This window comes from Camellia sinensis, chromosome 12 (genome assembly GCF_055761805.1).
Source record: "Camellia sinensis isolate YWXY chromosome 12, ASM5576180v1, whole genome shotgun sequence".
NCBI classification, from domain to species: domain Eukaryota; kingdom Viridiplantae; phylum Streptophyta; class Magnoliopsida; order Ericales; family Theaceae; genus Camellia; species Camellia sinensis.
The window spans coordinates 78,466,487-78,480,195 of NC_138972.1; positions in this window are offsets into that span (position 1 = coordinate 78,466,487).

Genomic DNA, 13,709 nt, shown 5'->3' on the forward strand with positions numbered 1-13,709 from the left:
CGTCCCTCCCCAAGGTGATCAATGAATGAATAGGAAGTTGCGGGTTCATGCCCAATGCCATTAGCTCACGGCTATTTCTTCTGGTGGGTAGAGTGCCCTTCTGGCAAGTATGTTGATGGCGGGGGGGGGACAGAGCGCCTGGCTCAACTGTGCCCTTAGTTCATCACTTTAACCATTCTTTGTTTTTGCTTTCTACTAAAACAGTTTTGATCAAAATGAGAGTCGGATTAACGTACTTGTTCGATTTTTAATTTGAGAACCATGCAAGTCAGGCTGTAAGCACTGAAAATTTTCCTTTTTGGGTCCAAAACAAAGGTCCAGTTTTGGAAAATGGAACAATTTTCAAGAAAATAGTCAACCTTAGTAAAAATTTTCAAAAACTATTTTTCAAACAGTCAATGCTCAACGAGCATGGAACTTACTCTTTGAGATGCGCAACCCCGGATCGGAGGCAATGGAAAATTGCCCCTGGCTTAAAGGGGGGTGGATGGCAACGGAAAGTTGCCCCTGGTTTGAATGGCGTATTGCGATGACTCATGACAACGGAAAGTTGCCCCTTGTTTGGATGGTGCCGCAGCAGTCCGCAAACAGTCTTCATTGGCGGTGGTCGAGCTCTTGGACACAGAGATGACGAAGACGGTCACAACAAATATATGGACACAGTCATCTTGGAAGGTGTTGGCGACTGGACTTTGGGATGAAATCGAAACCATTGCACGGACTGAGACGCTATGAAAGCGTTGGGGGCTGGACTTCATGATGAAGTTGCCTACGTATCCCAAACATGGGAATCAAGCCTTACGTAGTTCCGATTAAGGTACACTCGGGTATTTTAACCTTCACTTTTCAGGCTCTGACTTTTGCCAAGGTGCCCGATGCGGGTTTTCGACCTTGCGAGCTTCTTTTCATTTCTTTTTCTTTTCTGCATTTTTCTTTTCTTTTCTTTTCTTTTGCATTTTTTTTTTGCTTTCTTTTTTTTTTTTTTTTTTTTTTTACTTTTTTTTTTTTTTTTTTTTACTCTAACTTTTGCCTGGGTCGCCCTTCCGGGTTTTCGGCCCAGCGAGCCTCTCAAAGGGTAAAAGTGTAACAAGTCCATGCCAAATGGTTTTTGGAGTTGCGGCCTCTCTGTATCCAGGAGAACGGCTGTCGCAATGATTTGTAGGAGACTCCGTCATGGCTGCTGCACGAGCTCCTTTGGGTGAGATCTACTCTTTGATTCAACTTTGTTGCCTTTTGTTCTAGGGCTACTTTTGATCTGGCCATACAGACCTTGACGTTTGACCGTTTGAACTTTCTGAACGGGTTCAAGGATCGAAACGGGCGGGTTGAATCTTGAGGCTGAGAGCGATCCTAGGCTGCACAATCTCGAGAGCGGTTCCACACTGGTCTTCATAGGGCCGTGTAAAATATTTTTTGAAAGTTTTTAAGAAAGCGACAAATCGCTCATGCCGAAGATAGTGTGGAACCAATCTGGATCAAGCCAGGGTCCTTCTCAGTACTCACGCCGACAAGCATGATTTCATTCATTAAAAAGGCTTAGCATGCCTCTCTTTCTCTCAAAATGATCAAAATTTTGCAAAACCCGAGGAATTCATTCCTCTTCGTTTTTATCACCGCGGTGTTCAAAAGGGGTTTTTGAAAAACTTAGGTTAATGCAATGAGCTTGGCGCGCAGGAGAGCAGGCGAGATGTACTGTCAGCCCATTCAAATCCTCTGGCACTTATACTGAAAGCAAGCATGAAAGTGAGATAGCAACAACTGTTTCATTCAGATTTGTTGGTATAACTGGCCCCTCGGCAGAAACAGACTCAAAAACAAAAACAGGTAATTACAAGACAAAACGGTGTTCGGGACAACAACCCCAGAATCACCTGGTATTCTATACAAAGGGGACCGACTTGCTACAACAAGACAGACCTTTAAGCAAAAAGACTGACTCAAGACAAAGAGACAGACTCAAAACAAAAGACTGACTCGATACCCAAGCCAGGATTTACAAAGCTAGCGTCCACAGCCACTCAAAAATGCGTGCCAGACGCCACATTCAAAATACATCCAGATGCCGCCCGTAGGTGGTTTACCTTCTGTGTCCTCAAAATCCAATAACTGGGTGGTAACGGACTTGGCTGAGGTAGGCGGGAGGATAACCTCGTTGTCAATCAAATCTTGTACCTCATGGCGGAGGCGGAAGCAATTGTCGGTGGCATGGCCTGTCTACTGGTGGTACGCGCAGTACTGAGCAGCATCATGCGTAGCGGGGAGATTCTTCGGGAGAGGCCGAGGCTCCAAGGGTTTAAGGTGTCCTCTTTCAGCAAGGATCTGAAGTGCCTTGGACAGAGGCATGTAGAGAGCATGAAAGGTCCTGCGCCCCCGGGGTAGGTACATTGGAGTCTGAGCGCTCTTACTAGCCGCACAAGCGAAAGGGTCGGCAGGCGCCACCTTAGCTTTCTGATCTTTCCCAAGTGCAAGGGCTGGAATAGAAGGAACTGTCTTGGCATGACGGGGCCTATCCCGATTTTCTGACTGGCTTGAACTACCCTCAGGTGGAGTGGGGAAAGCATCCTCCACAGTTTTTGCCACAACTGCAGATATCTGTTGCTTGTTCACCCCCCCGGCTTTCAAAACCTCGACTGCCCACAGCAGTTGTTCAATGGGATCGGCATCTGCCTTCATTTTGTCTTTTCCTCTGGCCTCAGCCTGATCGAGGGTTTGGGTTGATGTTGATATGTCATTGCCATAGTTGGAGGCCATCTCCGGTTGGTTAAGTTCGATCACAATTCGCCCCAACAACGGGGGCTCCTGGGGTACAAAACTCCCGGCATATGGTGCGGCTGGAGGTGAAGCTGACATTCCGTAGGCGAGATCCGCCACAGACCTCTGGAGATCACCTATCATCCCCATTAGTTCAAATGTAGTAGGCTCGCGAGCCTGGTATAGCTGGGCGGCCCAAACCGGGTGCGCGACAGGCGACCTGGGTGGATGTGACACATCAGTGTTGGCCTCACTTTGCAGAGTGATCCCCTGCTCTAATGCAGCTGTCATAACCACGATCTCTTCTGAATTCTGCGTCATCACAAGTCTTGCCTCGGCGAGGGGGAGCACTAGCTATTCTGTACCAGCTGTCCGTACTGAAAGAGACAACAAGCAACATTTCAGCCCAAACAGATCAAACACGGGTGTAGCTGAACAACTGTACTCTACTGCTGATCACTATTCCCAGAAATCACTGTCCCCAAACTGAATCTGATACCCGCAGATAACTGATTCTCATAACTGACACTGATACTGGTGCCCTCGGGCCCAATGTTCAAACTTGCAAACTGATATGTACGTTCCTGTAAAGATACACTTTAAAAGCACATAGCAAGTAAAGAGAGCCAAAACACCCCTATGCTGGGGTAGGGTTTCCCTGTCCTATTTTGTCAGGAACTAGGGTTTCACTATGCACGCAGCAGTTTCAAACAACTTAGCATTGGGTAAGCAACCTGTCCTAGTTTGGAATGGTCACTATGGATTCCGAATATGCACTAGGTCGAATGGTCAAAAGGGTGCCCCGGTAAAACCGGGGTTTGTGTTCCCATACTGTCAGAGCCCATAACCGGTCAGCCTTCTGGTCATGCCTTGACAAGACAAGCCTCCGGCAAACCGTTCAGGAATGGCAGATGGCACACACTGTGTTCCTAGGCGCACCTATGCACATGCAATGCAAAGAGACACATAAATGAAATCAAAACAGGATATCACGAGTTCTAGTCAAGCTCTCTAACTCCCCAGCAGAGTCGCCAGAAACTGTAGACGCGCCCGAACGCCCCGGGAGGGTGAGCTCCCATTCTGTTCATTTGTGGGGTCACTACAGCTCGGACTCTCAAATTGTCACGGTTCTTAATCTGAACCAAAGAGTCCAAATCCGGCAAATCGTTTTGAGAAACAGATTTTTGAAAAGAAGTGCCAAACATGGACTGCTTTGCCAGATACAGAGTCGCCACCTAAATATTTTTTATGGGGAATTTAGGAAACCCTGACTCGGTGCCGAAGGCCACATGTCCGTCATCACCGGAGTTGTCTCGGCTCGGGAGCTAGGGTACGATTGGGGAAGGTCAGCTATGAGCACCCCCTCTCGCCCGATCCGAAGATCGGCCTCTACTAATCGTGATATCCATTTTTGAAAACTTTATGTGTTCTTATTCCATTTATTAGCCTAGAATTACTATGTTATGCGCACAGCAAACAAGTATAGACTAGATTGCCTAATTTGGAAACAAGCATTGCATATCCGTTTGTTTTGAAAAAGCGCTTTGGAATTTGCTACTCGCAAGTAGGCTAAAACACGGATTTCAACGAGTTTTTCCAACTCAAACAATCCAACCTTCACCCGCAGGCATTCAAACAGTTTATCTCATATAAGCACTTAGCCACATGGCAAACATACTGTCATGGCAACATTCACACGCATGCGAGATGCTAAAGCATAAATACTTACATCGTACTCCGTGCCAAAAACAGGAACATGTTAGTAATCAATGCATGATCCAAGTCCATGTTAAGTGCCTAATGCATCGCATACAAAATGTCACTAGAGTAGGCTCGGCTAGTCTATGAATAACATGTGAAGATGCACAAATAACATGTATTCAATTCGGAATTTGAAGTACAAATGCAGTTAGCATGATGTACCGAGCCTGGTGCATGCGGGACAAATGTATGAATGCACGCATGCATTGCATGAGGTATGCTAATTTAAACGTGCCCTAATACTAACCATCAAAGCAGGTAAATAAAAGGGAAGAAAGAAGTGGGGATTGGAAGACATACACACACTCACCCACACTTATTACAGATTTGCCCTTGCTCGGAGGGACCGAATAAATAATACAAATTAATTAACTACGCAAGCTAATTAAATATTACAAATTTCCTAATCAGCTAACAAACTAATTAAGCTAGGAAAAGCAGTAAACCGCCTCGGGAGGAGAGCCAGATGCAGCGCGTGCTCGGGTCTTGCTCGGAAGTGCACCGCCATGCATAGTCTACCTCTGTTTTCCCTGCTCTGCCCCTCTGAAGACTACCAAAGTCTCAAGGATGCTTCTCTGGATACTGGGAATCACCACCGGCTGAATAGAATTACCACCGGCAGTGAATTGTGGTCATCGGCACAATATGAATCCATCGGCTGGTGATTTACTGCCGGTCGGCAATATATACTGCCGGTCGGCAAAGAATGCCTGTAGAATCTGCAACTCACAGCAGCAGAGGACAGAACTTGCATGGCAATACAATTCAAACAATGTATGCACCAATCATGTCCCTTATCATGTTTGTGACTCAAAGGGGCATGTGTCTCGATTCTCGGACCGCCAATCACGCATTTCCACGCATGACGGCCCAAAGAATCAAGTGTGTAACTTTCATGTCAAATAAAATGCAAACCAAACAAACAAACCAAGGCCCAATTCCTATCACCAAGTCAAGGAATAAGGCATGCATGTAAGATGCAATGCAACCTAGGCATACAAGCTAAGAATGCAACATGGCATGGCAAGACACTTATGCAAGCATACAAGCAAACATGAGGCAATGCAAATTGATGGAAAGGTGGACTTATACATGATTTAGGCAACTCTAAATAGGCCTAAAACAGTGGCCAAAGTAATCAAAATAAAGGACTAAACACATACACACATGCACATGTTAAAGGAGCCAAAACTTAGGCACAAATGGGACAACTCTCAAACACATTTGAAAGAAGGTAATCATGGACATATGGCATGCAAGGTAAGCATTGAAAATCATGTTAAAACATGGTGCCAAACCAAGCAACAAGTCAAGCTAAACATGCGACAAATGGCCTAAGTGCTTGAAGCAAGTCAATGGGGCTTGAACCTTGACCAAGCCAACCAAGCCTCACAAGGCTAAGAGGACTTAAAATAGGTTCAAGGCAGACCTAAACCATGCAGAGGGGACCCCCTAGATGGCATCTAAGTGGCCCAAAATCAAAAGTATACACAAAGGCCAAAACATGGGGCATGCAAGTCAAGCTTCCAAAGCTTCAAAGAGGTGTCCAAAGCAAACATACAAGCATGCTATAAGGTCTGAAATTATGCTAAAAATGATGCCAAATCATTAGAATAAAGCAAATAGTGCATGCTACAAACTCACACACTTGAGGCCAGCGTGCCAAAATGCAAAGGGGGCATATAATGCGTGCCATGGCCGACCCAAACAACTATGGACAGACCTCTAGCATGGCAAAATAAGCACACAAGCTTCATAAAACGAGACCTAAAACATGCTCGAGCAAAGGCTAACAACCTAAGGCATATTAAGGCAATAACATGGCATTACATGGTAGGTATGCTAAGCATGCATGGTGTACCAAAACCAACACACAACAAGGTTATATCATGGCATAATAAGCATGGAAAATAGCCAAGACATGATCAATACACACTCTAACATGGTGCTCTCTCAAGAGGCCAAAAAGGGTCCCTTTCAAGGACAACAAAGAGAGGGGGTGACCCTCCATTTTTAGAGACTTCAAGGCACCATCTCCACCATTGAAATCCCTCAAGATTTCAGTGGTGAAGAGGCCCAAACACCAAAGTCTCGAAACTTGCACAAAGTGGCTCAAAATAGGGCCTTACAAGGTCTAAGAAGGGTCAAACACCTCCAAACCACAAAACACTCTAAACAAACAATTTAGAGGGCCTAAAAACAGAACTTTTTTGTATTATACACCAAGCTCAAAAATTATTTTAAGATAGGTAGAAATACAATGCAAGATTGGGGAATAAAGGGACTAGTTTCTCACCTTTGAAGACCCCTTCAACAATGATGCTCCAACAGCTCCTTTTAGGTTGAAAACAGCTCCAAAACTTCAAAACCAACCTCTTAGAACCTCAGTAGCTAAGTGAAGGTGAAACACTATGTGTTTGTGTGCAAAAGTAAGACACAAATGCACTTAAACACACACAATAGGGAGATATAGAGATAGAAAGTGTATGGTTTCTAACCCTAGAACTCAAAACCCTAAAAATGGCTGTCTAAAAATATCTCAAGTCTCTCAAGTGTCTCACCCTAAGGCCAAGAGAGAAGACCCTCTCTTATAGAGCCTTTTGTCTTGTAAAGCTTACAAGACAAGCTTCTAAAGAGAGAACGTGTATGGAGGGGAGCCAACTGCAAGACAGCTGTAAAAAAATATCTGAAAAAGCAGATGCACAGTAATCGGCCGGCCAAAGATGCCATTTTGGCGAAAAAGAGTGCCGACCGGCAACAAATAGTGCCGACCGGCAATATAAATTGCCGATGGCAGCAAAAACCAGCCGGGGACCTCTGGCCATGGCCGGTGGTGTGTGGGGATGCCTCACAAGGCATTCCCTGCCCCTCCAAGGCAAAACACAAATGTTTGGTGCAAAACCAGACACTAAACGGTCGAGTTCGGAGATCCTAAGGCAGGGCGCGTAGCCGAGACCTCCGGGAACTCCAAACGAACACAAACATGGATGATCACCGAGTGTTCAAACGGTGACGTCTAAGTCTTGAGGATGGTCAAAAATGGGGTGTCTACACAATCTAATAGCATGCGGCCTAAGCACTTATTCAAAGAAGTGTTTAACTAACATTGCAAGTTAGAATGATATACCGAGCTTAATGCATGCAAGGCATGAGAGATGCTAAACAAAACATGATGCCCTAAACTAACCATCATAAGTAGGTAAATAAAATAGAGAAAGACGTAGAGTTGAAAGACATATATATTATTACAATTGTGCCCTCACGCAAGGGGCTCCGAATAAACTAACTAGCTAAACTAATTAACTATCTATTACAAAATGAATTAACTAACTATTACAACAACAAATAAACTAACTAACCATTCTACAGAACTAACAAATTAATTAATTAAAAAATTCTAATTAGCTAACTAATTAATTACAACATGAATAAAGCATAAAATCAAGTAACTAAATTAACTAATTAGCCCCGGGAAGCGAAGGATACTCTTGCATGCGTGCAGATTTCCACCGAAAAAAAGTCACTGTTCTGTTGCCAGATTCCTCTGTTGCACAGTAGAACACTTGCACTATTTTTCACCTCAAAACCAACTTTGTTCCATTTCAAAAAGCCATTGTTGGGTTTTGCAAATGTGGCCGGCAAACTAGAAGTGGTGGCCTGCCGACCACTGATGCCTGGTTTTTCCTGCTGCAACAGAAAGCAAACAGAGCAAGCACAAGGTATTCTCAAGGTTTGTTTGCACAACTTACCCCTCCTTATCATCAAACAGCTCAAAGGAGTAGTAAACTTGATTCACAACCCATCAATCGATGTAATTTCATTGCATAATGGCCTACGAACCAAAGGGTGCAAGTTCAATAAATGCAACAAATAAGACTCTCAAAACCCCCTCCCTATTATGGATTGATCAAGGGAAGTGGTTGACAATGACTCTTGAACTGTTTACATCACTAACACGTATGAAACGATCCAAGACTCAAGGGTTCAATTAACGTCCGATTGAATCCAAACCAAGTTATTATCTTGCATCATTTTAGTCCATGTTTTATTATTCAATTTTAATTACCTTTCCATTCCTTAATTCATTAAGTCCAAAGGTGAAGATTAAGTCCGCTAATGCAAAGAAGCATTAAACCAAGAATTGTTTTAGGCATGAGAGAAGTGTCATGCCGTTGGTAATAAACTCCAAAGGGATTAAACCATTAAGCACAAGACCTCAATCTCATGCTTTAAACATGCAACTAGTTTGAACCAACTTTCAAAGAAAAGCAAAAGCCAAGAAAGGAGGGAGGTTGCAGAGGTGATTAGAGGTGAAAACAAGTATGAAAAGCCATAAATAAATGCTATCAATTCAAATAGGTTGGTGGCTAAGGCCTAAAACACCAAACCTATGAGGACAACTACACTACAAGCATGCAAAACAAAGCATAAATGCAATAAACACCTAAAACAGTCCTAAAATAGTACTAAAACATGTAAAAGAACTGCTGCAATCAAGACAAAAATGGCTAAAATAGTAAGCTACAACATGGAGCTAGGCAAGTTAGTAAGCAAGACACAAGGAGGAGAGGCTAACCCCTCCAATTTTGGACTTCAAAACATGTTTTTAGCCATTGAAATAACTCTGAAATTCAGTATTTAAAAGCTCAAAAAAAGATATTGTAAAGGTAGGAAACACAAGGGTAAAGGCTAGAAAAGTAAGGTGGAGAGAAAGGTGAAACACCCCTCCACCCTTTAAGGCCTTAAACCACAAGTTTCAGTCCAAAAATACAAAGTTTACACAGACCAAAAATAGTGGAAAAACGGTAGGAAAAGAAGCAACTAAAGCAATGAAATAAGAAAAGCCGTATACCTCTTGAAGAGAAGAACACTTTTAAGCAAAAATTCAACACATGCACACCCTCGAGAGCTCAAGTTAGGCTCAAAAGTACCCCAGCTCAAAGATGGCAGGATTTGGTTAAGAGTGTCTAGGCAAAAGCTCAAGAAATTTCAAGATAGAGAGAGAGAGAATTGTTGAAAGAGAAAATTAATTTTGCTCTAATTTTTCTAACCCTCAAAAATGGAAGATAAGGTCCTATATTTATAGAAAAGCAGGCCACTCCCTTAGAAACATTCATCCATACGCGTGGGAGTAGATGCAAGTATCTGTGCAAACAGCTAGCACAACTGGCATAAAATATCTGCAAAACACACTTGTGGCCGGTAGGCCACACACTTGGCCAGCAAGACACAAGGGTGGCCGGCAGCCAAAAGGAATGGCCAGCAGCCCACAAAAATGGGCTTGTAGGTCCTAAGTTTTTCAGGTTTGAAAGGCTAGGGTTTTGGTGCAAAGGCAAAGCACAAGGTTTGTAGGGTTTTGATGTTTAGAGTTGTGGCATTCCGCTGAGGACTTTCAAGCACTTGACAAGCGTATACATTCATCATTAGATGTGCAAGTGATGGTGCCCAAGTCGAAAGGGCGGTCAAAAATGGATTGTCTACAGTGGATATAAATTAAAACTCATAAAAATATTAGGGAAAGTCGAACTCCAAACCGCACTATTGAGGGGACACAGAGTAAAAAAGGACAGCGTAGTCATTGCAATTCCAACTCACCAAGACCCAGCAGAATTATTCAGCAACATATTCTATTTGCTCATTGTTGTTAAAATAAAAAAAATAAAATTAGATTTGCTTCTCAAAATGTTAGGTATGAGAATCTCGTTATTTAAAATTTTATTATTAGCTACAAAATTTTGGTGTCAGATATGTGAAATGTAAGAGATTTTTAGAATTTTTAAATTTATCGATAGTGACTTGAAAGGAGAGTTGAAGTTTTTTAGGGTCTTACTAATAAGTATCTTTAAGACACAAGTAAAACACAAAATATTTATAGAATACAATACAATTTTCACTAATTTTAATGAACTTTTATTGAAGTCAATACACTTTTTAACATTTTTACATATTTTAAGAGATTGTTTACACACTTTCTAACATTAAACAATACCCAATAGACACTTGTTAGCATTTGTCTTTCTTTTCTTTTCTTTTTTTATAGATAAGTTTATCATGTCATTGGGCCTATTTAGTAGGGCTTATTTCCGACTTATTTCAGCTTTTAGCTTAATTTAAGCTATTTTGATGTGTTTGGTTCAGTTTAACAATGCAACTTATAGCTTTTTGTAAGTCAAAAATCAACTTATTCTTTGAGTGGGAGAGGAGAAGCTTAATTTATAAGTCAAAAATCAGTTTATTTTCACAGCTATAAGCTATAAGCTGTTAGGCTATAAGTTATAATTGCTTTTCCACAGCTCTACCAAACAGGGTCATTATCAACTAAATTAGAGAAGGTCACATTTAGGTCCTTTAATATTTTCCTTTTTCCAATGTGAGATTCTTATGGAAAGTGAGGAATCACTTACATAATTTGAGAATGTGATTCCTATTAATAAAAATAATTAATCAAATTTTATATTATAATGTACTGTCTCGGGTCTTGATCCCGACTTGTTTATGTTAAGTAGTAACCATTACTCTATACTTACAATTTTATTTTATTTTTGGACTTTTGAAAAGTTATGGGTTGCATTCGACCTTTTAGTTATTATAATTGGGACCACCTCCTCATTGTTTGGAGTCTTGATTGATGAGTTAACTTGTTGGTTGGGCAAGATTAGACCAAGAATGCCAGATTCAAATATTTGTTTTGAGTAGTGTTCACTATTTTGTATTTTTCTTTCTCCACATTTTAAATCTTGATGTCGTTTTGACTAGAACCGCTGGAAAATTTATTTCCGGGATTTCAATTTAGACACAAAATTGACCATATTCTGTTTTTAAACGAAGGAGATACGATTGTTTAAAGTTACTCAGCAAAAGTTGTCTGGTCAAATCTGCATGAACGAAAATTTGAATTCCACATGAGCGAATTTTGCAAGAAAGCTATTTTTCCCTGAGTTGATCAACATGAGCAGTCTTAAAATCTACATGAGCGAATTTTGCGCGTCCAAACATCGTTTTTTGTGCTCTTTTCACTCAAATCAGATCCATCTCTCTCTTTTTGACCATTTCTCAGTACTCTCTCTCTCTCTCTCTAACTTCTCTTTTCTCTCTCTTCTATATAAACTCTCACATTTTCTTTGATCTACAAAGATCAAGCAAGATTTTGATACTAGTTCCTTATACAAAAATGATGAGTGCCTCAAGGGCTACATTTCGACTGGTGAAGATCAAATTCCGATGAAGTTGATTTTTAGAGTTTTTTCCTTTTTTTTGTTTGAGGTAAGGATTTCTTTGCTTCTTTTCAATACCTCATTATAGATAGACATGTGGGTATTTTTGAAAAGCATGTAATGAGGGTTAAGATTTTATGATCTAGAGTTAAATCTTGTGTTTTATTGTGAATATATGAGATTGTAATGTTTGAGGAATATGTTTAAGAGGATTAGAGTAAAAAAACCCTAATTAATTGTTTATGGGTTATGAAAAAGAGGAGAAAATTGGTGATTTGATTTTATTTGAACCATAAGGGGTATTGTATATTAAAAATGTGAAAATGGGTATGTAAGAAAATAAAGAAAGTTATCATGAATTTGATTTTTGTTAATTGTTATTTATGGTTTTATAATTGTTAAGGGTATGTAAGACAATAAAGAAAGTTATCATGAATTTGATTTTTGTTAATTGTTATTTATGGTTTTATAATTGTTAGGTTGTAATAATTGTCAAAAAAATAGAATTTCAAAGAAATAAAAAGGGTATTGGTAAATGTTGTGTATTGAAAGATTTGTGAATTAGTTAATCTCGTTTATGAGGGTTGTGATGAAAAATCCTAAATCCTTTGGGTATTTATTTTTTTGAGAGATGTGATTAATTTGTGTTACATATGTGTTGGATTATGAAAATAAATTACTAGTTGAGTTTTGATAATTAATGAGAAAGATGTGATGATTTGTTGTGGGAATTGGGAGTTTGGAGAGAAGGGAAAATAAATTTTGGAAATCAATAAAACATTTATATACTTTTGTGAAATGAGAAGTAAGAGGAGTTGACGATTTTTTTTTCTTTCTTTAAAACAAGTGAATAATTATATTCGTAACGAATTACTACTAGTTGAACCAAATTTGAATATTTTGAATTGAATCTTAAAGATGGGATGATAGTGATGGAAGAGACTTTAATTATGAGTTTTGAAAACGACGTGAATTGGAGGTTGAATTAATTGGAGTTGAAAGATGAAAATTATGTAACGTATAAATGTTGATAAAATCTAAATCAAGCGGATGAAATTGAATTCATGATAGACTTGGTACCTGTTGTTTATGAGATTGTGTCCTTGGCCATCAGTAGAGGATGGTATTGACGTTGTTGAATAATTTGTGAAATTTGGAATAATGTGCCAATTGTTGAGTTGAATGAAAGTACGCATTGATATGGGTTCCTCTCCCTTTCGGATTTGCGCTTGGTAAAGTTTGGCTCTTTGACATGAGTTATTCTTCCCTCCGGTTCACGCCCTATAAAATGTGAATGGGTTCATCTCCCCTTCGGCTCAATGACTGGTGAAGTTTGGCACTTTGAAATGGGTTCCTCTCCTGTCTGGCTTGCGCATGGTAAAGTGAGTTATGGTGGTTATGGCTTGACAAAACCGGGGTCCGTTATGTGTTAATTACGCGTAGTGTATCTTCATACTTGTGTTGTGATGAGAAGAAATACTTTATTGGTTTTCCGTGCTTGTGAGAGCTAAAATATGGTAATGTTTGTTGACGCATCTATGGTTGCTTATATATACATGTATTTGTGAACGTTCATTTTACATTTGTACTTAAGGCCATAATATATGGTAATTGTCACTGTAGTCGTAATGAGTTGGAATGTAGGACGAATATATTGCTTAGATCGATCTTAGGAGATCGTGATAATGTGATGAATGGTTGAGATTTCTTTAAATGCAAATGAAAAGTTTTTAAAGGTAAGAATTGGTCTTTGTTTTATGTTATGTCAAAGAGGATTTTTTGAAAATTTGTATTTATGTAAGAATATTTTGAAGTATGAAATGTCACACTTCTTATATATATATTTATATACGTGGAGCATTCATGATCATATCTATATATATGTTGTTATTGTTTAGGATTACTGAGATTCTTAATGGACCTTTGTGTTCATCCTACGTTACTAATCATTTTTTTTCAAATATGGAGTAAAGAGTCGCTCGA